This window comes from Rissa tridactyla, chromosome 2 (assembly GCF_028500815.1).
Source record: "Rissa tridactyla isolate bRisTri1 chromosome 2, bRisTri1.patW.cur.20221130, whole genome shotgun sequence".
Taxonomy (NCBI): domain Eukaryota; kingdom Metazoa; phylum Chordata; class Aves; order Charadriiformes; family Laridae; genus Rissa; species Rissa tridactyla.
The window spans coordinates 96,831,237-96,857,694 of NC_071467.1; the positions used below are offsets into that span (position 1 = coordinate 96,831,237).

General features: G+C 43.4%; 1 protein-coding gene across 22 annotated transcripts in view; it reads left to right on the plus strand.

Moving 5' to 3' along the window:
• The window catches only part of ATXN1 (ataxin 1), a 372,412-nt gene that overhangs the window by 180,806 nt on the left and 165,148 nt on the right, over nt 1-26,458 (plus strand). The window contains exon 1 of one of the 22 annotated variants that reach the window (XM_054193102.1): nt 4,611-4,632. The exons of 20 other annotated variants lie outside the window; for them this stretch is intronic. The gene's annotated coding sequence lies outside the window, so the exon portion shown is untranslated. Of the gene's footprint in view, nt 1-4,610; nt 4,633-6,068; nt 8,872-26,458 lie in introns of those variants that run through there. One more of the 22 variants, XM_054193116.1, reaches the window with a different exon arrangement.

The following is a 26,458-nucleotide window of genomic DNA, read 5'->3' on the forward strand; positions in this document are numbered from 1 at the left end:
TGGTCAGCAATTCTTGTGATTGGGCCTGATACTACTTACTGTAATTTTGTTGCACACATGATATTGCTGTATTTTTTGCAGGTATGAATTTCTTTGCTCACATCTTTTCATGCCTCATTTGCTAACCCTTCTGTTCCGCAAAATTGGCAGGATGACAGCAGGCAACTCCCTCATCCTTTTGTGTTAGACCTAATCCTCAGGGTTCTTTCTGATGTGTCTCCAGAAATATGCATTTCAGTTTAGGCTGAATGCTGGTTTGATTTGTAATGCTAAAATGTGGACAGTGCAGATCGCTTTCTGAGTATTTTCTGTCTCTTAAAAAGAAATTGTTGTAGAGGTGTACGTGAATAGTTCTGGAGTTTTAAGCTCTCTGTCACATAAAAAATGTTTTAAAAATATAGAGGTACTTTGGCACACGCCTAAGTACTTTGCTGAATCTCTGTGTTTGGCTTCGTTTAGCATACTTGGAGCTTTACAAATAACAATTGGATGAATGGTCATTTAACAGGTTGTGGTATTTTAGTGCTCTGAATTGTGTTTTTCTGCTTTGGCATGATAGACAGATTTTTATTTTGATTTCAGATTATATGGCTTGGTTTTACTTCAGTCTTTTTTTACTTAACGTATGATTTAATTAAAATTTTTGTAACAGTGATTGATAGTTGCTTTATTTGATACCTGTTTATAGGCATTTATTCATTACTTTTTCAGTGTACTGATATTTGTCAGAAGAGAATGATATTATTTCTTTTGTCAATGAAAATGAGGCTATAAATTACTGTAATTCTGGGGTACGTTTCTAGTATGAGCAAACGGTATTCCCTTGGTGAGTTTTCCGCCGTGGAAAACTAGGTTATGCATAATATATTTTAGAAAAGACCTGTATTCTTCTGAAGAGGAATGGCATTGTGCAACTCCTGGAAACTATAAGAAGAATCTAAATGTATGTATATTTTTATTCAAAGTATGCCTCAGCATCTGCGGTGTTGTTCCTTCTGGTTCATGTAGGGGACTGGAAATGCTTGGTTCTGTTCCCAATTTTTTTTTATTTTTTTTTTTTTTATCACAGTTTTGTAGGACATGAGGTTAGTGGTTCAAGCCCGCGGGCCTCGGTGCAGTCACCTGCCAGGTTCCTTCCAAAGCTGCCCTGTGTGTGCCGCTGGTGTGGCTGCATTAAGTCCTGAGGTGGTGATACCCACAGTCACCGAATATCAAAATGAAAGTCACTGAGATGTGTGACTTCGTATTTTACTGACAAGTACAAAAGCATTTAGCAAAATTACGGCTCAAGAGTAAGCTGTTGGAGGAGGGAGGATATGATATATTCTTCCCTGCTAAAATCATAGCGTTAACATTCTTGGCAGTGTGACTGAGCTCCACAGTAACTTCTGGTTTACATTTTAAAAATGCACCAAATAGCATATACTGTTTAATTCCGGGTTGCGTTACGCAACAGAACGCGATTGCCTCAGTGAAGCACATCTGCATTGCGAGAGTAAACTCTCCTGGGAAGCAAGCGCATCTTCCGCAGAAGTCGGAGTGAGTGAGGCGTGGGCAGGGCATTGCTATTTTGGCAAGCGGAGGGAGCCAGCATTGGAAAGCTGCCTCACCTTTCACTTTCCATGGAACTTACCCTTTCCCCCTGTTTCAGGCACCAGCCACTGCCACTTGCTTCTCCTAGGGCTGGTGTGGGGCTGGTGATGCGTTCAGTGGTTGATTAAACCATTAATCTGGGTTCTGGGAGCCATGGTCTTCGCTGTCTGGCTGGCTTGTTTGTGATCCCTGAGCAGGACAGTCTATTAGGGAGCGGTAAGGAATGCAATTTAAGAAACATCTGGAAGAGCTAAGAAAATGTTTTGGTTTTATTTTAAAAAAAAACCAACCCTAACCAAACGCACACCTCTGTGATAGTATCTTCTTTAGCTGGTAAGTCGGCAGCAGTTGATGGCAGGTACAATATTCCTGAATATTCCTGTCATTTTTATACTGGGTTTCAGTTTGCTTTTTCCAAGCCTCTCTCTTGCTGGAAGCAAAGTCAGGCTCCTGCTGTCTCAGTTCAGCTGAAGTTCTTCCTGTCATTCTAAGGCTTGGTTATCAACCCTCCTATTCCTCTTATCAGCACACATTACATTTTTATGGCAGTGTTTAGCAAAGACTTTCCAACAGCGCCTATGACAATGTAATTGGACTTCTCTGGCTGATAGAAATTACTCCCTCTTTAATGGGGGGCTCTGGATGCTTTCTAACACGGCTTTCTTTGAAGCAGGCTGGGTGTCTGGTCAGCTGGTCTGTAATGTGGGTGCACAGAATTTCACCAGGCAGTATTCGAAGCAGTTATTCATGGTTTGCTGTTAAACTGCAAGACTGGAGTGAGTGAGATTCCCCAGGGGTCTGTCCTGGCTGTGGTAATACTCATTGTTTTCATTATTGAAATGACGGATGGAGCAGAGAGCGCAGTTATTAAATTTACATAGGATAAGAAGCATGGAGAGGGGGCTGCAGGCTCCTTGGAGAGCAGGATAAAAGTTCAGAGCTGCCCAGGCTAACTGGAGGAATAGTTTGAGAGAAAAAAAAAACACGACAGGATACAAACTTAGAAGTGGTGCACAGGGATAGAAATACACCAGTTTCAGGGTACGGGATGGGGAATGGCTGACTCAATAGTGGTCCTACACAAGAAGGTCTGTGAGCTGGAGTTGGGCTGTGCTGAAGGCAGTTTGGCCCGGTTTAGTTGAATAGGGTGTTAAAAATCACAGCTGGTTCCCAGACCACCAGAGAAACCCAGCCTGCAGCGTGTCCTGCTCTCCTGTCCCCTGGGAGCTGGGTTGCCAGTGCTCTGCTATGTGGGCAGCTTTTCCTTCCCTCCCCTGCCTCCTTCGGCTCTGACCCAGGAGCTGGCGACCCTGGAGCTCCATCGACTCTGCAGCTCCATCGTGAGCAGCCTGTGGGGAAGAGCCCCAGCTCAACTCCTCCCAGGCCTGATCCATCTGTGCAGGATGGTGCATCTAAGAGTGACGGGAATGATAGACCTGAGACCATGGGTGTCATACAAGGAAGAAAGCCTCCCCGTCCCCGCCCTTCGAAAAAGCACTGTTCTGGGGTGTGTAAAGAAAAGGCAGGAAATAACCCGGCCACTCCGCTCAATGTTGGAAATGGCTCAACATCTAGTTTGGGGCATAAGGTAGTCAAGAGCCAGCTGGATGGTGTCCAGGGAGAAGGCAGTGAAAATGATCAAAGATTTGGAAAACACGACCTGGGAAAGAAGATGAAAGAATTGGGATTGTTTAGTCTACAGGGGAGAAGGCCGGTAACAGACATGATAGCAGCGTTCAAGTATGTGGAAGGTTCCTCCAGGGAGGAAGGGAATAAACTGTATGGCATGACTGCTGGGGTTAGGACGAGAAGAAAAGGGCTTAACTTGAAGGTGGCAAGACTTAGGTAAACATTTATGAAAGCGTTCAAGTGATAAGGGTATTTTGGTGCTGCAGTCATTTGCCTTTGAGAAAGCTGTGGAAGCATCGTCACTGGAGTTTTTTATAAAACAGACAAACCTCCTCCGGGAATATTTTGGGTACTGCTTTGGGTAAGGAGGTGCAGTACATGCTTCTGAAAGTCATTTCCCAGGAAATAATGAAGATTCTTATTTTTTTTTTATGATCCTGTGAACTTTAGTAGTCTCTAATAACCTGACACATAACTCCAAATATAGTGGCAATTCATTATTGCAACATATCAGTGGTAATCATACAGCTGATTTATGCACAAAACCTGATGATGATGTTATCCTTCTGCTCTCTGTTCTAGTTTAAAAAAAAAATATCCATGAGTAAGCTAATTTTACTGGAACGTTTCAAAAGGCTGTTCCTGTAAATATATTACTCTATGCAGAAATAGAGGAAGTGATGTTGGTTGGCTCTGCTTATTGAAATATTGTGCAAACACAATCAGTACCCACTAATACATAGCGTGTCCGTAGTAAAGCCAGCAGTACTCCGTGAGGCACGGGAGTTTTACGCTAGAGCTTGGTGTTGTATTTTCAACCTAGATGTTTGTGCACTTGTGTATTCTTTTATGTGGAGTTGGGGAACAGGCTGAGAAGAACTAGGCTTTAATTACCTCATTGATATCTATATACATGAGTTATTCTCCGTTGTCTCGTTACATTAAGTGCATGAGGCAGCAATTGAAGAACAAACCTCAAACTTGTCCTTTGCTTCTTAAGCCAAAAAGCACTTTGGCAGCTCCTGCAGCCACCATGATTGCATCTCCCCATGCGTCTGCAGTTCAGTGTATGTATGGGGGTGGCACAGGGGAAGAGGAGAGGTTCTTCCCCGTAGTGTAGCCTCCTGCCTTGAGAAATGGCTTGTGGTGTCCCCATGGATACTTCCCTCCTCCTTTTGTTCTCACTGGAGGATCACCTCCATGACTTCACAAGTTTCTGCAGGTCCCCTGAAGCCTTCTAACACAGTTTCTGCTATAGAACAAAAAAGTATTTTTCTTTTTGAAACACAGCTTCCCTTGTCCTTGTTGCTCTGCAGGGCAGGGAAGAGGAGGTCTGTGCTGTTATAGCCCGTGGGAACAACCTGGGTGGTGGAGGTGCCACAGGACACTGTAGGAGAGACTCCCAAGTAGGTAGGACCAGGCAGTTTGGGTCCGGTGAGAGCACCCACGTTCCTTGTTTCCAGCTCAGCGCAACTCCCGGCTTGACAGCCCTGAGTGGTGTTTTGTCACTGTCATCCTGGGACTAGGAGCACTGGCGGAGGATGGTGCAGAGTCACCATGTGCCCAGCACAGATTTAGCAAGGCTTATCGTAATCCTGGCAGGATCCACGCTAACCCCGAGCGGTCAGACATCACCACGCATTCATGTCCCCAGCCCTGCAGTTCTCACCACGCAGTGCTGTGCTTATGCCAAGAAACCTGCTGCTGAGCCAGTCCTGGTGCTTCTGCATCTGGAAAAACTGCCCTGAGCGCTCAAGAGTTGCTGACCATTACGTCTTTGCGAAAGCTTTCTCTTTCTAGTCTGCTGCTACGCAGGTCTGTGTCCTGATCGAGCGTGATAACAGAATGAGGGCACGCATTCACATGTGCACGTGCGTGCATATATTTTAGCCTCTTGCCTTTTTTTAATATGAAATACTAGTATGCGTTTGTGTCTGTCCCAGTGTATCTGCCATACATCAGCAAACTAACATTCTTCGTGATCCTGAGTGTCCCATCTCATGTGAAATGAGTCAGCACTGCTTCTCCTGTGGAGGGTTCTTCAGGGGGATTTAAATCGCTGATTTCAATTGTGACTAATATCAGCAAGCAGGAAAACAAATAATCAGCTTCTAAATCTTGTTTTGCATTTACTCTCTTTATTGTCCTTAAAGATGGGAATGCTTTCAGTACTTGCAATGATTGTATATATCTTGTTTTAAACTTAGACTACATTATATTTCTACAGATGTTCCCCCAGTAATCTGGTTGAACATACATTTCTGTAGGCCTCTAATTTTTCTATTTTTCATTTTAATCGGTGAAGCATTTTCTGTTCAGTGTTTACTAGATTATATTTTTGCATGTGACTTGTATCAAGCTACATTCACATGAAAATAAACATTCAGCAAAAATGCACAAAAAGGAGATTTTGAAACATTTCTGTCACGTAACTTAAAGCTTCCTTAAAATAGGAGTTTGGAAATAGGAGGGGGGGGGGGGGGAACCCAACAAAACCGACAAGCTTTTTTTGCATTAAAATTAAGCCATTTTTAAAAGGAACACTTAATTGTAGTTATTAAATTTTTTTGGTAACAGTATCTTAGTTAAGAGTTTTGGGAATCATAGGTCATAGATCACTTCTGTTAAATTATTAGAACTGCTATTTTCTTACTTTTACAGCTTCCAGTTCCTTTCTGATTTAACTCAGCCTGCTAAATGCACTGAAATGATGAATATACCTTCTCTGGCCTGACAGAAGAGACTGCTACTGAAAGCTGATGTAGGATGTCAGTCAGCCCTGGAAGTGTAGTCAGTAACTGCTGTCAGTTCCAAGGTTTGATTTTCTTCGAGACTTCAGCAGCAAATGCATCCTTCTTTAAATGTTACTTGAAAAACCCCAAACAACCCTGAATTCAAATGGTTTCAATAGATACTGTATTTGCATGTAATATGGATCATCACAACCTAGTTTAAAATATGTCTTAATTTACGTACATAAATGCATGAGAGAGAAGTCACTTATATATTAGTCTGTATGCAGAAGGCGGTGACCTAGCTCCACTGTGCCCAGAGGGGGAGAAGAGGGCTGCATAGCAGACCGAGGAGAGGAACAGGGTTTGGGCTTTCGCCGTTGTGTTCCCAGTCACGTTCTTGGATCTTGCAAAAGTGACTCTGTCTTTCAAATTCATCCAGTTGTAAACGAGGAAGTGAGACTGAGCGCTGTTGAGAGCTTTCAGGAATAAAGTTAGTAGTTTTGTTTTCTGATGTGCTACATAACCTCTCCCAGGAAAAGGCAAGCGAAATGCTACTTCACCGTTTCATGCCACTGTCCCTTCAGGACTGCAGCGGTGGCTGTCGGTCCCATGGTGGGCAGCAAGCTCAAGGCACATATGGATCAAGTGTGATAACACTGATCGCTTGTGGAGTCTGGTGGTTTTCTTCTCGGGGAGCTTTGCAAACATGAGCTGGAAGTAAAGATACTAGACAAACTCGTTTTCTTTCTCTAGCGTGTGTATGAAAGGCCAGTTCTTGGAAACTGGGGAAGGAATTAAGGATGTGGTGCTGAGATAAATCTTCAGAGACGTGCAAGGCTGGACAATCAGGTGATTCACCCTCTTCCATCTCTCTTAGCCATGATGTCTTTTGCTGTGCACACTTGTTGGTATTGCTCTTGGTCACAGTTCATGCAGGGGGAGAAGCTATTGCTCCTGGCATGGACTGTGCTGGTTAATGCTTAGCAGCGTGAGCTCTGTGCTCTATCGCTTACACCTTTCCCTTCTGCTCTCCTAGCTTGACACCCATCCTCGGCCACCTTTGATGCAGGGTGTCACTCTCGCCTAGCTGTGTCTTGCATCTCAGGCGAGGTGGATGAGTGCATCTGATGGCTCCTTTTGAAAGCGGATGTGCAGAAGTGTGTGTGTAGGATGTGCATTGCTGTGGCCAAGAGACATGGAAACCTTTTTACAGAACTATCAGTAATGGTTTGTCATCGATTTGTCACCACTTATCGTCCGTGCTGAGGGCCCGAGAGCCCCATGGTGGGAGTTCTGTAGGTGTGCGGCACTTTCTCCAGGCTGAGAACAAGGGAGTCCTCACTGAGCCTGCGCCTGAGTTCTGATCACAATTTGTCGCTAATTGTCTTCGGGGTAGTCAGCGCTCTATGTCCACATGCAAATTGTGCAGTGCATTTTAGGAATTGCCTGCAGAATATATAGAAGCACACTTGCATCACGAGTTCAAAGGAAATCAAAGAGCACACAGAGTGTGAAAAACAGCAGTAAAAAGGGTATAAGGGTGTTCCTGCAGCCAGACCCTTCAAGGGATAGTGGAAAGGTTAGAGCGTGGAAAAGAAGTTGTGCATCGGCTTCCATGAATCCTGTGCATTATTTATTTATTTATTAAACAGATTGCCAGTGGAAGCTGTAATCAGGAGTATGTTTGTTTACAGAGCTACAAGGGGGAGGCCAGCACAGTGATGTGTGGTTGCAGACTGATTCACTGCTGCTGCAGCCAGCGCGTGGTGGGCAGCGTGGGGTGGATTTCGGGAGCACGAGGGACATTAACTGCGGGCAGCGAAGAAGGACCTTCTGCGAATGAGTGAAGAGAGCAGTTCCTCTGCAGGCAGGCCAGAAAATGGAAGTAGCAGCTAGCAAAGCCTCGAGACAAGATTAAAACCGACAGGAAATGAAAACTAACTTCACTGTTTTTCTTACAGGCTGACCGCCCTCCCCCTTTGCTAATGCTCACAATGTCCGTAGGAGAGCAGTTCCTCTACCTACTTCTTGGAAGGCGCACGCTCGGGTTAGAAAAGTGCGTGACCACAGTGCAGAGCCAAGCTCTGCTGTCAGTGGGGCTGCATGAGCCTTGGCTCCTGGTCCGGCTTTATTTTAGACACGCCGTTGCTGTCATTATCTCCGTAAAGCTGCATTTGAAGGCAAGGACGTGTGTAAAGAAGGAGAGTTCGGCTCTTTCCTGTCTCTCTCGCTCTTTCTCTGCCTGTTAATCTGTTACAACAGATCTGTTGCTGTGCAGAGTGTGTTAGGCTCAGCAACTGCTCTTCCTCGGCATACCTGCCAACTTTTGAAATCTATAAATAAGGATGTTTGGAGCGGGGGGAATAGACACACCTTCTAGCTCCATTGAAATACTTGGACACAACATGCTTATTTTGCCAGGATAGATTAGGAAAATGAAATGTACATATATATATGTTTTACTAGAATATAGGGACTGTCTCTCCCAGATAGAACAGCTGGCATGTATATGTGGCTAAAGCAGATTTGCTTAAATTTATGCTAGTCATGCTATGGGCTGCACGAAAAGAAAATGAAACAAGTCATCTTTCATCCCCCTCAAATGCAGACCTTTGCCAAGGTTTGTTTCTTAGAAATTAGGTGAACCTGATGAAGCAGGATCTTGTGCCTAAAAATAGACCATTTTACTTTCCATCTTGCCCCTCTCAGGCAGGGTATAATTTTACCTCAGTCAAGAAGTGAGATGAAAGGCCATTTGAGCTTTGCCTTATATCTCTGTCCTCTTTTGAGCTCGTGACAGAGGGCCCTCGTCTTTCCTGACCAGGTTCAAAAGTGCAGCGAGCAGGGATCCCAACAGCAAAGAACCACTACTGCAGGTCTTCTATGTGGTCAGGGCAGCAGCTGCGTTTTGCAGGTAATGTGGCCTTGCATATGACTCTATGGTTTCTGCTGCCCAAGAAAGTGGTGCTTGGTCCCTTGGGGCTAAATGTTCTGCTCTGACAGCAAAAACGGGGTGTGCAGTCCTGAAGGAAAAGGTGAAGCTTTAAACTTGAGTTTTGCAAAGCCACCTGAGCTGCAGGTACACTGGAGCACAGCTCCGCAAATAAGGAGCTGTGCAAAGAAGGGAGCTCTGCAAAAAAGCCCTTTGGCTTCTCGAGACATGTGTGAGCTGTGCGGCTGTGGCTGCCTCCCGGTTCTGCAGGTGCCTCCTGGGGAGTCAGAAAGGGGGGGTGCTGCAATGCTGCAGCCTCCTGCCCTTGGCGCCCACCAGGAAAAGCAGAGTCTGACTAGCAGGAAGAGAAAAAGCTGGCCGTCGGCCAGGTTGAATGCCGTGATCCCGGTGGCAGCTTCCTTCCCCCCTTCTCTTCCTCCCCACCCGGCTGCCCGAGCGGTTTGGAGGGTGGCGTCCCAGGGCACTCGTCGGGGTGTGTGCGTGTTGGGGGGGTTGTGGGGTGTTGGGTGTATGTGCTGTCACTTTGCTTTTCTCTGCTTTTTTGCATGTGGATCTGTCTGCACCTGCTTGCCTGCTGCTGTTCTAACCTCCCTGCGCGGCGCGCTTTGATTCACGGGACCGCAAGCGTACGAGCCGGCGCGCGGCAGCTTGGCACGGCCACTTCATTAGAGCAAAGGGGGCCTGCGTCCTGCAGGGTTGTTTTAGTAAAGACATGTCCCATCTGCTGCTTCTTATCACCCTTTTTATCTGTGCTGCTGACTCATGCAGTGTGGTCTGCTCAGCTCTCTATTGCAGTCACATCACACTTTGAGTTACCTTTACTATGACTCACGCTTGTTTTTTTTCACTCGGCAAGTGCCAAGCCAAAACAACCCAGTCTTGCCCCTTTCTCATGTTTTCTGTCCTGTCCTACCCTTTACCTCCAAGTCTTGTTCCTCCATCATAATCCTGTCCTTCCCCTCAAGTAAACCACCTGTAACTTAACTTTTAAGCTGTGTAATTTCGTCTTTCATAGCGTCTCTGCACTGTGCACCTGAGGCTAGTGAGATTGTCAGGCTTGTCCTAAAATACATCAGTTCCTCTTACTTGCCTTCACGGATATGTTTGGTGGAGAATTTTTTAAAAATTGTTTCATCTGTTAAAAGACAAAGTGTGTTTATTAATGTTTTGGTGTGAAATATTGCAGTGGGACAACATGTGCATCTTTCCTATCTTGATAAGTAGTATACGCATGCAGATCCAAAGCCTCGTGACTTCAAATTTTCCTGCATGTTGGGCTAATGAGACCACAGCTTCAGACAACTCGTGCCGAGGTTTCCCTTGCTTGCTCTTGGCCTGTACTTCCAGAATCAGCTCACAGACAAGGCGTGCGTCCATGGTCAGTCGGTAACTCAGTACACCGAGCTTGAAGTCCCCAGTTGAAGTGCTGGTATGTTGTTTCCAGGTTGAAGAGGACGATTGAGTTGTGCAACTGAAGGCTTGGTATTTCCTTGTTTAAGGTGAGGGGAATTTTGCCAGTGAGTTCTTTGTGGACAGATTTGGGTCCCTTTGGCCCTTTTCAGTGCTGAGATGCCTGAATCCTTTTCAAAGGAGAGGCTGGGGACAGTCCTCACTGAGGACAGATGTTTGGCAAAGGTTGCTGTACAGTTAAACTGATGCTGAGTTCCGTATCTTGCTCTCCTGAGCCCTTGGTCACGTCAAACTTCTGCTAAAACTGGCAGTCTGTTTGAAATCTGTTTGCCTTGAATAAACTTTGTAGAACTGGGCTTGTACATTGCTGTTGTGATAACTACTTTGATATCATAGAAACTGGCCTAGAAACGAAGGACAGAAATTCTAGGAAAAAGTTTTAGAACGGGAATGGGGTGTAATGCCAGATTTTTCTATTTAAAAAAAAAAAAAAAAAAGCTTTCCGCATAATCTTCTAACAAAACACTAGACAGGTTTAGATTGCTGTGTCAATTTTCTTTTCTAGGAAAAAAATTGGACTTTATTGGGGCACACACGAATTATGAGAATGCACGTCCTTTTTAGGTAGTGTAGAAAATCCTTTTTAATGTTAAACTTGTAACGTGTTTTTTGGACCAGCTGGCTTAAAACTTTTCCAAAGGATAAGTGCACTGTAGATTCATCTGTGCCCCTGGAGGTAGCCTTTGAAGTAGCACCACCTGATCAAGCAGACTCTCCATTCCTGTCTCAGCTCTCTAAGGTGGAGAAAAGTCTTTTCTGTACCCGATCTGCAGGGCGTCCCGTTGGTTAGAGACTTGGTAGCTCTTTCCCATGGAAGACACCAGACCATTATTCAGCATTTCCCTGGAGGTGTGTGTGCTGAAGAGTGGCTTGGATGGATTGGGCCCTTTGCTGCTAGGCCTGAAAATATCAGGGGGTATGTGGTCAGTGCAGAAGCTTCACCCTTCCAAGCTTGTGGGACTGACCAGCTGTTGGCTTTGGTCTCTGGGCTGGTATGTCATGTCCTCTCCTGTTCCCATCTCTCCTCCCTATTTAGCTTGAAAACTTCATGGTTCTGTGAATTGCTGTTGCTGGGTGTCCCTGGCAGTGTGCTGCCAAGCTTTGTTGGTCCCTGGTGTAAATAAATGGAGTTAATAATGATCATAAGCAAAATATTCCATTGTTTCTGAGAAGCATCTTGTTTTCTTGTGGGCCTAAAGTAACACGCTCCGTAACTCAACCACAAATGTATGGCCCTCCTGTCCAACATGTGGCATGTGAGTAGGAGATGGGGTTTGCTTGTTCAAGTCCTCGACCCTTGGAGGTTTTGCCTTTGCAAGAACATGACCGCATGTGGTGTGTGTGTATATACGTATATACATATGGTACTATCCCTGATGCTATGAATGGTGCTGAGGTACGTTGTGGGCATGTGACGTGGTGCAAAGGAGATGGGTGCTTATCGACGGAGGTCCATGTGCCTCGCAGGCACGTGCCAGGCCTGCACCGTTGGGGAGACAGTGGCGTGTGGAGACTTCTCCATTTTCTGGTTTCGCCCAGGGCATGAGTGCTGGGCCCTCCTGCCAGTTACTGCTGGGCGGCTCTCGCCTCGGCAAGAGCGTGGTAGTGCAGCTCCTGCCTGAGGACACTGGGCAAGATTGGTACAGGCTTAGGTTTACTCCACAGCTCGTTTTACCCATATGCAAAATAGATGTGTAATGATACCTGCCTTTGTTGTGGAATTGAGGCTTAATTAATTAATTAATTGATGTTTGCTAAATGCCTTGAGATCCAAGAATCACTGCGTATGCCCCAGAGCAGCAGCAACACTTTGAGGTTGGAGAACCATCTCCTCTCCCGTGATGAGGTTTCCCAAAAGGAGAGGCTCCGGCCCCTCCCTCCCCGGCTCCTCTCCCGTTTCTTTGGATGAAACAGTGCCACGCTGTGTGTTAATTGTATGGCTTCCTCCCTCTGACTTCTGCCTAAATAAATAAATAAATAAATAAACTGATGTGCTTAATGCAGTCAGCACATAGGGCACTTGCCAAAAGAATTTCACAAAGCAGCAGAGCTGGGTTGCCAAATGTCATGTCTTTTATATAAAGCATTCTTCAGGAAGCGAAGTTGGACGGGGGGGCGGGGGGGGGGCAGAAAAAAAAATGTTATAAAAACTCTCACTGCAGTAAAAAACATTTTCTTCCCCCACAGGGAGAATGTCTGGGCCATGTCATGGTGGGATCAAGGGAGTCTATTTTTATTTCGTATTAAAGGCCCCTCTCTCATTTCTTTTCTGCAGTCCCCCTCCCAAAGAGTAACTCTTTAGCATGCTGGCTTGGAGAATTCAGTTTAGATTAGCATTCAAAAGCAGGGTTGTGGGATGGTCATCTTATATGTGAAAATATTTGCCAGTGAATTTTGGGTGGAGAGAAGGCTGTTTAAACAGTGTCGGTGCCAGAATGTTTATTAGTTTAATATGATTAATGATTGAGGAAAGCCAACTGAGTTTTTTTTTTGTTTTTTTTTTTGTGGGAAGCGTGAGGGAGGCAATAGAACTTCAACATCAAAAAATTAGATTGTATGTTGTAAGTGCACGTGAATGTGTTTTTAATGAAAGCGCTTATATGCACAGTTTGTATGTTTAGGTGTGCGTGTTTAGGTGTGCATTGTGTCACCTCGGTGAGCGTGAGCTGCGGTGGCTTGACCCTGGCTCCCCTCTGACGGGTGGAGTTTGCTGTAGGATCTGCTGTGTTCAGAGAGGTTCAGAATCAACCTGGCTTGTGCTTCACCCCACGACTTGCCGTGGGCTTGCAGGAGCCACGGCAGAGGTGCCCTGGGGTGCAGGATGCTGCGGGGTGGGTGGGTGTCAGCAGGCAGCAGGCTGGATCGGGCATTTTGAGGGTCAGCGTTGTGACCCGCAGGCTGTAGGCTGTGTCCTGGGGTGTGGGGTCCATGGGTGTCCTGGGCTGAGCAGCGAGCGGGGTTTCGCCTGGTTTTAGGGCCCTGCTGGGGTCCCCAACGGCAACTGTCTGCTGCTGCTCAGCTCAGCCGGCTGCTTTTTGGTAAAGCCGTGGGAGGATGAGTATTGGAAATCACTCTGCGTAGACTCATGGCATTGCTTCTGTTTATCCCTGTACTCACAGTTCCTATCTCGGGGCGGTTCTTACAGCTCCAGAGGCCAGAATTTTTTCCTCTAAATTAAAGCTTTGTTTTGGCAGCGTGTTGTCTGTAAGTGTCTGCCCTCCCTACGGCGTTCTCAGCACTCTGCACTAACCAGTTGACTTTTTAAGCCTGGTGTGTGCTTACAACGTAAATGTGGTTCACTGAATTGGTATCGATAACAGAGAATTGGAGCTATACTGAAGTTTACAAAACAGCGTTGAAATTGATTTTCTGAACTTCACCCCTCTACAGCGTTTTAGCTCATGGGAGTAGTTAATCTAATAGCATAACATGAGATCATTTTAGGCAGTAACGCAGCCTCGCAATGCAGTCCTTGCATGCTATAGCTGCAAACTTGACTGCAGACAGATTTAAACTATATATAATACTGTTTCTGTCCGTATCCATCACAATTTGTTTGAACTTCTGTCAGGGTCACTGCATGGCACTGCAGAATAATTAACACAGTATGCATTAGCAGTATGTTCGTTTGTCCTATATTTTGTCAGGAAGACATCACCACCAGTGATCCGAAGGGCAGCAAGAGCTTCTGCTTTTGGATTCTTACTGCAACAACCCAATAACTCATTGGCAATGAGTATTTTTAAGTTAGTAGAGTTAAATAATTTAAAAACGTTCCTTCCTTTTTCCAGGAGGGAAATACAAACTCTCTGTGGTGAAAAGCCCACATCTCTGGGTATGGTGTCGGTGGGGAAGTCCTTGCCACACAGTTTGTTGTGACAAGTGCTGGTGTTTCTTCCAAGTCATGCCGTGTCAGAAATAGAGACTCTTTAATCATACTTTTTCTTCCTTCTTGTAATTACGTGGTTCTGAAGTCCTGCTCCTCTCCTTGGGATGCAAGCACTGAAATTTTCACTGCTGCTGGTGTGAGTCCTCACCCACGTGTCTTGCGTGTTGAGCTAATGAGCAAAGAAGGAAAACCAATTACCAGGCTAGTGCTTAGGCTTTGGTGTACATGATGTCTCTAAATTTATAGTGCAAGTGTTGTAACCTAATTCCCTGATCCAGAAGAAAAGCATTCTGAACAACAATTTGTAGTATGTATTTGTATGACCAGTGCAATGAGATTGTGAATCAATATAGCGTGTATTATGTCAGCGTAACTTTAGGTTAATTTCGGAATCAGTAAGACATGTAGTCCTCGGAATGTATGAAAGTGAATATGGTATTTGCACAAAGAAAGAAAACGTGATAAGGAAGCCTTCCATTTATACTTAAGCACAGATGGTGTGGTGATGAGCATGGGAAGAGCTTGAATTGGTCGGAGTCGCACTAACGTAAGTTCGCCATGTGCCCTCTCCCTCTCATGTCCCCTCTTGCGAGTAAGCGTCTAGAGATTTTTCCCTTCTTTCTTCTTCACTGCAGATTTATTTCTCTTCTCAGCGTTTTGCTTACATTGTCGATGATGTTTGTTCAGCTCAGACCAGGAGAGGTATTCGATTTTGCAGCTGACATTTATTTACAGGGTCACCTTTTAGTCTCTATGTTAGATTGCCATTCCTTACGAACAGTATCTCACGAGCAACATAACCTACTAGCTAAGGGATCTTGGAGAAAACCATCTCTTTGTCTGAGTCCATGGAAAAGGCAGATGGAGGTATACGTTGGGTGTGAGGTTATCACTTTTTCTGGAGCTTACATCAGTTATTTGAGACGTAAGGGACCTCCAAGGCTGCATCTGTTTGAAGGTTTTCTAGTGGTCTTCTGCCGTTACTGAAGTGTGTAGCTTAGCTTGTGTGGATGATTTTGAATGGATGGCTCTGAGCAACCTGACCTAGTGAAAGATGTCCCTGCCCATGGCAGGGAAGGAGTTGGAATGAATGGTCTTCAGACCTTCCTTCCAACCCAAACCATTTTGTGATTCTATAGATCTCTAAGAAGTTTTTACTGCTATTTTTCTCCAGTGGAAGGATTTGCTTTGCATGTTCCCAGTCCTTACTCCTTTACTATTAGGAGCAGAGGGTACTGTGTCTTTGAATGTTTTGACACTCATTGCTTTAGTTCTTGAGTCATGACTTATGTAAGTCTCTTGAGTAGGTTTCAGGTTGCTATTTAGAGGTGATGATATGTTTCTTGGGGAGGTACCATGGAGGCAAGGAGCTTTAAGCATTGATTGTCTTGCTTTCTTTGTTCTTTTCTCATGATTTTTGATGCTTTTTTGTTTGTATGAATAGTCATGAGAGGCAAAAGGAGAGAAAGTGGGTTCTTGGAATAACGTGTGTCCTTAAGTGCAGATGTAAGCACATAAACAGTTATATTCACATTTTAAATTTTGCTGGTTGTCAGAGTGATTAAAAGAGAACAGAAGAATCACTAGGTATCTCCAGGAGAGCGGCCCCTTGAATATGAGACCATTGCTGTTAAGGTGCTCAAATATGAATGTAGGAAACATAAGTCCAGGTTGTTCATGTTTGAACGCTTTATGTAACATTATAAAAAGGGGAAGTGGAAAGAGGAAGAGTTGGGAAGTAAGGAACAAATTATACGGTGACTTGTGGGGAAGCCTTAGATATTCAAAACCGGTTACTCTAGGCTTAAACATTTTCAGCTTTTAAAAATATCAACTTCCTGCACCATTTTATTTGACTTCTTGTTATAATCTTCAGGCTTCTCCTTCTTTACTTTTCTTTACAGCTCTGTAAGCTAGAACTCTTAAGGGGGAAGAGAAAGTGAGAGCAAGTGTGACTTAGATTCTCACATTATCAAGAATGTGGTGGCAGGGAGGGGAGGAAGATAAATTTGTGAATAATACCATGCAAAAAGTTCAGAACCTGGATCCACTCCAGGCTATGTGAGATCCTGTAAAGTTTCATGCCCTGTTTGTGTAAGATGGTCAGAAGGTCATTTTCTTCTTGTCTCTGAAAGAAAACTGACTCCAGACCTACTTGAAATCCTGTGGGATTTGCTAAAAACCATGGCAATTGGTAACAAAAGTCCAGGGTGAATGCGGTAGTTAACTCTAGATAGATGATTGTTTTGTCTCTCTGTCTTCATACTTCTAAACTTATTTCTATTAAAATGTTTATTGTTAGACTTGTAAAATGTCATTAGAGTCTTCATAAGGTCTCTTGAAATTGTCTGGAGGAAAAATATTAGGACCGTGTTCTTCATGAACATTTTGTAGATCATTTACAGTGTGTAAACTCTGTGTGTGTATATATATATCTCAATTAGAAAGACAAAACACTTCTCATCATGAGCATTTTGCTTTGTTCAGTAGATTTCTTGTCAAATAGGAATGTGGATTTGCGACGTACTGTGACTTTCTCCTGACATTTTATGCTTGTCGTTGTGCACCTGTAGCATACTTGTTTGACTTGTGAGTGAAATACCGCGTATGGCTGTAGGAGGAGTTATGGTCGGCGTTTTTAGGACTCTGTAATGGACAAACCTGATCTTTAAAATGTGGTTTCTTTCTCTGTACTAAGATGGGGGCATTATTCCTGTGGTACTAGAACAACTTTGAGTTTTTTGATAGTAGTAGTGATCTTTGCTTGCCCTGCTACAAACATGCTGAGTGGACTTTTTAATGGTGAGATTTACTGCTTAGGTTAGCAAGTTCTGCAAACAATATCTGACTTAATAATTTTGCTTTCTGCTTGTAATTACACGTTATTTCTTTTTGGTAATGCCTTCAGAACTTCTCAGTTCATTATCGAGTCTCAGAACATAATTTAAGGAATAATGCGTATTCTGACTGGTCATAACGAGGCTGAAATTCCATCTTGGACTTCTGGTGTCATCACAGAACTGGGATGGAATTACAGCTTTAATTTATGTACTATGGGGGATACATTATTTATTACTGTGCATTAGAAAATGATTAATCTCTGCTTGTGTTGCAAGACTATCCTACTGCTCCGAGTCCCCAGGAAGTGCTGAGACATTGTAGAACTTCTTGTGCGAATTACAGCTTCATGAAGCTGCAAAAAAGACCACTGCATTATTCAAAAACTGCTAGAGGTGATCAAAATCTATGAAGTCGCTACGGGGTTTTTCCTAACAGGTAGAATTCCTACAATGCTTTAGTTTGCTAAACTTGAGCATTTCCTTGCCTTTAGTCCCTTTCAAGTGTTCCGTTTCACCTAAAGCCGTGATTAGATGAATGGGTTGAGGAGCACTGTGTTTTTGAGGACCCTGATTCAACAAAGCCCCTCAGCTGTAGTCAAGCTCTGACTGAAGATAGTGGAAATTAGTCATGTGCTTAGTTCGTTTCCTGAATCAGTTCTTTAATTTCTACTTCTTTAGTTGTTCATAAAACCTATTTCTTAGTTTGTCCTCCACTTCCCAGAATTGTGTGTGTATGTGTATGTGTGCATGCACACCCACGCGTGCATCCATAAATACAGCAAAGCTGCAGTGGAGCAATGCGAGCTAATGGAAGACTGCTGTAAAATTAACTGATTCTTCCAGTTTTCATTCCAGTGACTTTTTTTTTTTAATGTGTTTTGATAACCTTCGATTTTTAGGAGCATTTTAATACTAGGGAAGTCAGTAATCAAGCTCTGGTATGTAATTACTAGTACTGTGTAACTAGTTGAAATGTCCACAACTATGGCTGTGATGAGTTTGAGTCACAGCATTCCTTCGCAGCCAGTTTTCAGTAGGGCTTAGCCTTTGTACGCAAACTGAGAATTTGTCCATTTTTGTTCTACAGCCTGTGGACATGTGTTTGTACAGAGACCAAGTACCAGCCACACCACCATGCAGCTGTTCCCAAGTAACATAACTAATCCATGCCTCTTCATAAAAAGAATTTGGGATTTGGGGGCAGTGGAGTTGCAATTTTGCATTTGCAACTGCTGTGCCCTGGTTTAGGGAAAAAAAGAAAAAACAAAACAAAAAACCAAAACCCCAAACCCTAAAGGTTTGTAGGAATTCTAATTTGCCCCAGCAAAATGTCTTCAAAGTACTCAGCACTATTAGATCTGAAGAAAAGAATGAGATAATTTGTAAAAGATCAAACAGATACAAATACCTTAAGAAAAGAAGTCACTGATGTAAATTAAGTGAATGCGTTATACTAGTACAAAAGTATTATAAAAAATTAAATACTCCCACTTTCTAAGGTGGCATTTTTATCTAAGGCTCTGATGACATGTATAAACCACTCAAGTTTCAGTCTTGTGGGTTATATTGTCACCAGAAGCTCTGACTAATAATACAGTAAAGTCTTACAAATGACAGTTGCATATAGTATGACTCTAAATGACTTTTTTTGGTGGTTTATTATTGTCATGTGTTTAAGAAAAAAAGAAGAGAGAAAGTCACAGTGCCTACTGACTAATTGGACGTAGTGGGGAAGTGTTATCCTGGATTTAATTTGTGTGGCCATGTTATAAATCACAGATGTGGAATCTGAAACACAGCGACAAAGCTGATAATCCTTGAGGTGTAAGAATCTTGAAGCTGGTGTAGAGAAAGACGTACAAAGCACGCCGGCAGCTCTCCCCCACGCAAAATTAAAATGATTGTCATTTTTGCAGGGAACACCATGGGAATCAGAATTAGAGGCATCCACCCCTCTTCAGCTTGAGAGCTGAAGAGATGGCTGCAGTTTCTATGCAGTTTCAGCCTGCTAGAGCTGTATAAATAGATCGCTGGCGCCATGCAGATCTGTGCGGGACCAATCGCCGTTCCCTCCTACATCACGAGGAGATGCAGAGGAGCAGTCCTCGGCGGCGACCTGTCCCGTGCCACTCATACTGAACAGTTAGGTTGGGACTTCTAAAGGCAGAAAGCCTTGCTCAGATGATGCTCTCTGCTCTGAAGGAGTCAGGCATGAGGCTTATGCAGATTTAAGCTAATGTTTTAAAGCCTCATTTGGATCTTAAATGGGACATACAGTATTTGTGCTAGCTTTCTGAATGAGTTGCAGCCTTGGGTGAATCCAGTACTATGTGAATCAAGGTAGTATATCACATCAACAGAGCTGAAACCAGCTGTTTAGCATTGGGTCAGCTGTTTAATTGTGTTATGATGGGTACATGAGACTGGAAATAAATACTGAGCAGCGTGAATTTTATACATACACCAGAATTTCTTACTTTTCTGCTTGTTAGTTTGCTACAAGTACTGATGCCAGTTTTGTGTAGGAAGGGACTTTGCTCTAAGTGCGATAGGAGAGGTAGAAATGAGGATAAATGTAAAAGTTTAAGGGTAAATTTCTCAAAGTCCTTAAGCTGCCCGTCTCTCCCAGTGGTTGTAGGGCAAATTATGTTGAGCCATCACAGTCCAAAAAAGTTGGATCTTGCTCCTGGCAGCCAAGGGTGACACCCTGGGTAGACATTTCTGGACAGATGTGAAGGACCAAATCCTCCGTGCTCCTCTGTGTGAGGAACATAAGCTCAAAAGCAAACTGGAGGAGAGAGGTGAGAAACAACGACAGTAAGTTTTCACGTAGGATTTGAGTCCAATAACTTCTTGGCATAGATGCCCACTTCTAGGAAATGTGTCTTAAGGTAGTATTGTTGTACGTGTAGGAAAGTCTGCCATCCACTTTGTTCCTCTGCAGGTGCTTTCCTCTTAGCTTGCCTGCAGAGCTGAACTGGAGAGACATGGTGCTGCTCACTCTGGCGCAGGGTTTAGAGTTGGTCCCAGCTTTGTCCTTCAGAGCATGAGTTGTTTTATCACCCGAGTTTTCTTTTAAGATTGATAAAGATTGGGTAGTTGCGTTGTGCTGTGCTGATACTCGGGGCTGGGTTATGCCTGCCTTGGTGCATTGCATGAGCTTGCGGAGTTGTGCAATTGCAAGTTTACTGTCATACAACAAATGACTGATGGCATAATTTGTATTTTCAAAATACATAAGCAGCTCAACCTAATCAGGTGGTATGGTAAATATTTCCAGGAGATAAAAACAAAGTATTAGGGCAGGTGAACGGAGTTATAAACTTCCTTTAATGAGCTGCATATTGTTTGATCATGTTTTTTCATATACATGAGCTTCTGCATGCCAGATTCTAGTACTAATTGGCAGCTACTTCACAGTCCTGGAGAAATAATATTATAAATACTGGAAACAGTCAAAATGAGTAGACGTGTTGGTTTGCCTTTCAGACTGCTGTGACTAACAGGTGATTAGTACAAATAGTAGAAGGCCCGTTTATCCTCCTTCTTGCTCCTAGAAATACAAAGAGAAGGGGGCATGTTCAGCTCCTCCAGACGGTTAACAGTGGTACCACTGACTGGCTTGGATTACAGTTGTGGCTGCACAAGTGTTTAATTTGCAGATCTGAGCAGTCCTGCTCATTTCCTGAAGCCCCTGAAGTTAACACGTAAATGGTTTGGGGCCTGAAAGAGCCGCATTGGCTTATTCTGGAGAGTTTGCAGTAAAACCTTATGATGGAGGAAGACCCCCAAATAACAAGTCTTTTACCACTTCCAGTAGGTAGCTTATGATGTCGATGGGATATGAAGTGGAGGGAATGCATGTTGTTTGTTCGCGTATGCCAGTAATCTTCAATGCTCCTAAAAGATGCAACAAATTAAAATATCTCATGTTTTTGCACGCAGATCAGCTGCCATTATTTTTCAAAGGCGCAAACTTTAAACAGCAAACGTTAATTTAACAAAGCTTTTTAAGATATGTGGAAAGCACTTCTGAAAAAATACTCAAATGAGAGCAAATGATTTTTTTTCTTGTATTTAAACATTTTTCAGTAGTACAAATGTGTCAATGCCTGGTGAAGATCACACTCATTGGAACTTGGGAGAGCAGGCAGGGACAACAGTTCGCTCTTTCACAATGAAGAATAGTTTGTTTTTAATGGTAATGAGAAGATCATGGTAATAACTGTGAAAAGGCCTAGGAAAGTAGTACATTCACGGGTGGATGAAATTTCTATAGGGTTTGGAAGTGTTTCTGAAAATGCTATGCTGCAAATTTTTGAGCTTGGTGCTACTCGCTCATATGCAATGGAAAGATGATTCCCACTACAAGGGGATTCTAGGCTGAAATTGCACGGCCTGTCATATGGATTAGCATAAGCCTAAAGGAGAATAATGGTCCTTGCTGACTTTCAAAATCTCTCAATTTTTGCTTAAAGACCTAAGTTGATTAATCTAGTTTATATTACGTTTAAAGATGTACCTATATGTTGAGGCAACTGCATTTCAGCATAAAATGAGTCCGGGGACTAGTACGAGGAGGTTGTGTTTGTAGCTTTTTAGGCATTGCTCTACTTCTTTTAAAGCAATTATGTAATGATCACTGGCTTTTTTTAGTAATATACCAGCTACTGAAAGCGGGATGTTGTCTGTTTCGCCCATTTGAAGGAAAGTTGTGCAGTTGGTTTCTTTGCAAACCTCTGTCGGTCATCCTGCAGAGATTGGCTGAAGGGTTACTTTCATTTTGTGCAGGACAGTGGTGATGGCAAAGTTACATGGCGTTGCAGTCACTAGCCATAGACACCAAAGAGAAACCCGAGGTGTAAGATCGAGGAATGTTGGAAAAGACAGTATAATACTAAAATTCACAGTAGCTGGTGCTGGAAAATGAAACTGTTGAGTGTTAGCTTTGTCATGACAAATATTTGCAGGTTGAAAGCAGTTTTGTCCTCAGTCTGAATAAGTGCTGGAGAGATTAGACCGCACTGCAGCCCACGTTACTGCATGCCTATGTATGTGAAGAGGTACAATATCCTAAATAAATTAGAGGATTGGGGTTTTTTTTCTGTTTACAAACTCTGTTCACCAAAATTAGTAAGACATATGTAGCCATACACAGCATTGTAAATGTTCCATAAACTTAGCTTTGTTCCTGACGTTGTCATTATCTGTCTTACATTATGATTCACATTAAGGAAAAATACCTTGTTTCGATCCTGCAGGGGAAAAACCCTTTCTCTTGCTCACCTCTCCCCAAAAACCCCAGACACCTACTTATCCTGTGTCATCTGAAGCAGATTTGAATGTGTTATCTGTACCTAAATCTACAGATACACTTTTCCTGTCTTGTATAGGAACAAAATGTTGTCCCATTTTCTGTAGTTGCCACTTAGTAATATCACAAACAAGTTACAGTAGTAAACGGAATGTGTTAAATAAATGGAACGATTACAATTTAATTCCCCAGAAAATATACCTAATATTATTCATAAGCAGAATGCATTTCACAGTAAGTAGAAATAAAGCTGTGTTTCAAACCAGCACAGGTAAAATAAACCTCCCTGGGCAAGACTATGTTTGGATTTGATTCTAATGAATCTGGCAGAACTGGCACTGCAGCTCTGAGTTTTAACATCAGATCCATTTGTTTACCTTTCTTGCCAGTCCAACATCATTTTTCATGGGCCGAGACTGATATTTTAGTTTGTTTTATTTCTGGAGCATGCTATCTCTGCAGTGACTTTGGAATCCGCTGGCCAGCTCCAGCTACATTTAACAGACAGGTTGAGATCACAAAGCCCTTGAACTCCTAGGAGTTCTGTGGAACAGGCAGATGGATATAGGATGAAAGAAATTAGTGACCTTTCTGAAGGAAAGGCTCGCCTGTGTTATCACAGATGTGGGAGCACATTGAGGTGTGAGCCGTTGTGGGTGCTCCCAGCGCAGGGCTAGCTTTGCTAAGAGCGTGCGTCTTACTGTGCATGGGGTCACCTACCCACGAGAGGCAAAGCCACAAGAAACCAGCCTTCACGGACTCCACTGCTTATGGGACCACTTGGTCTTCTAAGGAGAGAGAATAGCCTAACTCCCTTTACTTTTCACGCACTTTCCTAATAAATGTAGTACTTTTAGGTTTTCAGCTTTCTTCTGCTCTAAGCCACAGCACCTTCACTCTTGTTTCGCATGTTCTGCAGGAGGCAAATGGAGCCCGAGACAGACAAAGTGGTGTGACCAGGGCTATATGGGAGATGTTACATGGTGTTGGCCTGTGCAGCTGACCTATGAGGTTAGAGTCTAACCACTCACCTTATCTCTCCTCTGTGTAGAGTCACTAATGAATGCAGTTTAAAAGCACAGTTGAGTTGTTAAAGGTCCCGGACCTTCTTGGATGGCTCTCAAAAATGCAAGATGAGGGCAGCTGCGCTGTCTTAAAAGTTAAGCACATTAGAAACCATGTCTCTGGCTGGTTTAGTACATAGAAGCAATTATCTTTGAAGGAAAAGAACACAGATCCAGAATGCTTTGAAGAGAGAGGACAAACAGCATGGCAGCAGTTGTGACAGGGCCCTGCCGACTTTGCCGTTTTCATTCATGAAAACGGACAGTAGTGGTGAAGTGAGACTGTCGATTTTACATGTACTTCCTCCGCGCTTGGGCTTCCTGCTTGCAGTGAGCTTGGAGTCCTCTCCTGCGTGGAGGGCGAGTGGAAAGCACGTGAAGGAAGAGAGAAGCTTTCAAGAAGTATTTGAGTACTAGGAAAGCATTTCACTTGGCCTCAGCCAGGTCCTCAGCACAGCCGTCAATGTCACTCCTGCTCGCAAATTTGCTGCCAGATCCAGAACAGTTTTGCAGAAGTTGAACAGATGGAGCAACGATGTTTAGTTGGTTTCCTGCAGTAGGAACAAAAGAAGTTTCCATCACCAGGTATTTCAGAATCACAGAAACTTCAGAGTTGGAAGGGACCTCTAGAGATCATCTAGTCCAACTCCCCTGCTAAAGCAGGATTGCCTAGAGCACGTTACTCAGGACTGCATCCAGGCGAGTCTTGAAAATCTCCAGAGAAGGGGACTCCACAACCTCCCTGGGCAGCCTGTTCCAGTGCTCTGTCACCCTCACCGTAAAGAAGTTTTTCCGTGTATTTGAACGGAACTTCCTATGTTCTAACTTGTGCCCGTTGCCCCTCGTCCTGTCACTGGGAACCAATGAAAAGAGTCTGGCACCATCCTCCTTCAACCCACCCTTTAGATGCTTGTATTTCTTAGCAACTTTGAGTAAAACTCTGAGCGTTATGTTCTTGTTACTGCTAGGGACAAACAGCTTGTGAGGAGAAGATCCCTTTCCTCTTCCTGATAATGTTTTCAACAAATGCAGTGGAATGTGTAGACAGGTGGCTTCTAGCCAGTAGCCTGCAGACCTTCATGTGGCCTGCAGACCTCCATAGGCTCAGCAGGGTACTTCTTAGTAAGTGGCAAAAGGTAACTGTGAAAGTTAGACATCATGTTATAGGATTCTTAGCCTTTCGTGCACTGAAAATAGGTGCGATGACTTACTACTTGAATTAGTTATGAGAAATTTCAAGATTTTGGGGACCTTTTTAATGGCATTTGGAAAGAAAACATAAGATCCGCAATGAGAAAAAATTCCGGAGGATATTTAACATAAGCTCAAACAACAACATAGTCACCTTAAAAAGCACTACTGCCTAAAATTTTCTGCAGGCTGTTTTTACAACTAATGCCTGAAGTTTATTATATTTTTCATGGGGTTTAGTGGGTGAAAGGTAGTACTTTTTTCTGTCTTTTTATCCAGTTTGTTTTACTTTTCCCTTCTGTAACTATTCTTTACTATTTTGGTGCAAGACAAAGAAAAAATGTTTTGAAGAGTAGAACTCATTGTAAAACTACAGAAATTAGGTTAGTTATTGTATCTGAAACTACTTTGATCTGTTCTCTCTTCTCTTCATTGTTAACTTCTAAATGCTCTTGCTACTGTCACTATTACACTGATGCAATATTACAGTAGAATGTAATAATATCATCTTATTTGGTGGCGTAAAGATGAATGACAGCAGAATATTTGGTTTTTGTGATTATGCCTGCATTAGCAAGTACTGTGGACCAACCGGAGAGTATCTGTACAGTGAAAAACTTGGTGCTGGGCTCGTGAGGTTCACACCAGGCATATTTCAGGGTTGCTTTTACTTCTGAGCAGCCTGGTGCTGTTAACTGCATGCTCCGGAGAACATGATGCTTCTAGTTTAGTTCCTCCCAAGAGGGATACAGTTCACATGCTCCACAACTACCCCACAATGCAATCAAAAGCCCAGGCAGGACAGATAATCTGGAGAGTTGCTTCAAAAGCTACATACCTGATCTGAACAAAAGCAGTAAGGTAGCCGTGCCCTGTAGGGACTTTGTGGGATGAAGGGATGGAAAGAAAGGCGTATTTCAGTGATCGTATCTTGTAGTTGTACCAGTTAGTAAAACGCATTTCATAATTTTTCTTTCTTAATGTTCTTTCTTCCCTTTTCTTTGTAATTATTACTGAAAGGGGAAGGTTGGTGTGAGTAGGCCTCAGAGAAGGAAGGCTGTTTTGAGAAGTTAGAAAGAAGAAATCTTCTACCCAAAGAAGGATTGTATCTTCTTTAAAGAGCTTGTACAATGCCAAGTACACATTAGTACTTAACCAGTGATGACCCAATTGACTTGCTGACATGAGCGTGTGCCGCTGGAGATGGTGCTCATGCCCTTAAATTAAAGAGGGTGGTCAGATACTGCACTGAACTGAGGCTAGTGGTCATGGTAAGACACTGGCTAGCCATCCTTTATTTAAAAGGTGTGTAGGCTCTTTTTGGTGTGTGTCCTGAGGCAGAGAAGGAACATATGGTATGGTGAGATGTAATGTCATATTATTGCTAGCATGACTTGGAAAAATATATGATGTTACCTTAGAGAGTAGGTGTGAGAGCTAGTCTGGCAGATGTGACAGTCCTGCTTTCTGGATTTGACAGTTGGCCGCCCAGAGAGCCTACTACCGAACCTGGTATATGCTGAAATGCTCGTGTTATGATTTGTGCTGAAGAAAAGGAAGTAGAAATGCAGATGACAGAAGCAGTAGCACAATTTAAAAAAAAAAAAAAAAAAAAGTCTGGACAAGTAGACTTACGCAAAAGCTTCATCTTTCTCAGTGTCCTGTGTCTCCTTGATTGAAAGAGTGGATTTGGCTACAAAAGCCAACCAGCTTTTGTAGACAAACAACTCACCAAATCCAGGCAGAGGACAACATTTCTTCCCCTGCCTGGAAGATTTTA